The sequence below is a fragment of the Sinocyclocheilus anshuiensis genome, unplaced genomic scaffold (assembly GCF_001515605.1).
Source record: "Sinocyclocheilus anshuiensis isolate Anshui unplaced genomic scaffold, SAMN03320099.WGS_v1.1 scaffold30, whole genome shotgun sequence".
Taxonomy (NCBI): Eukaryota; Metazoa; Chordata; class Actinopteri; order Cypriniformes; family Cyprinidae; genus Sinocyclocheilus; species Sinocyclocheilus anshuiensis.
The window spans coordinates 19,559-20,530 of NW_015542336.1; positions in this window are offsets into that span (position 1 = coordinate 19,559).

The window sequence follows — 972 nt, forward strand, 5'->3', positions numbered from 1 at the left end:
TGAATAGTCACCATTGGCATATAATGCAACAAAGATTACTAAAGTCAACAGATTTTACTAATAGAGCTACCAATGTGTAAAAAAAACATAACAATGATGCTGCCATTTTGACCCCCCTCTACAAAATAGTGGATTACTCAGTAAATATACATCCATGACATTTAATATTTTGTCTTTAATCACTATTTATGTTTAACTTTCTTCAGAAAAAATATTGACAAAATCAAAAATTTGAGCTGAGGAAGTTTCTGAATTTTACCCATTTCTGACACGGAATGACCCTAATATATACAAGTAGGAACTCGAAAGCAATACAAACTATGCAATTGTTTAACATGTACAATGTTTTATTTATTTATTGTCTTTTTTTCTTTTTATGTACCCCTGATATGGCTCTAGGAATAAATTGTTAAATTGTACACATTTTCAGTGGTCAGAAACCAAATGTGGGTCACTTTGCATTCAGCTGATTCTTTTTTTCTTTTAAAGAGGAATGTCTGAAGAACAAATAATGTTGAAACTAGAAATGTGTCACACCTGCCCGAGTGCCATAAATATAATTTTTTCAATATTACTTTGCCTGTACCTATCTTTCCCTATATCCCCTATGACCATACTGATATTCCAATATAGCTGTCACGATCTCCAGCTGGAGTGCCCATGAACTCCACCAGAGGGCACTCCATTCTGTACCTTGCCATTCACTCAGGACTCCATTTCCCATAATCCTTTGCCCAGACTCATCAAGTGCATCACCTGTCTCTCATCAGATCTCATCATCAGTTCACAGCTGTCTCACATTAGTAGGACTATAAGAATCCATAATCCTTTGCCTGGACTCATCATCACTTATTGCATTCACCTTTGTCTTGTTACCTCCTTCAGTTTCACCCTATTTAAAGCCTGTTTTTTCACACATTCAGTGCTCAGTATTGTTAGCCTGTTGCGTGTCCTAGTTCAAAAATGTCCAAG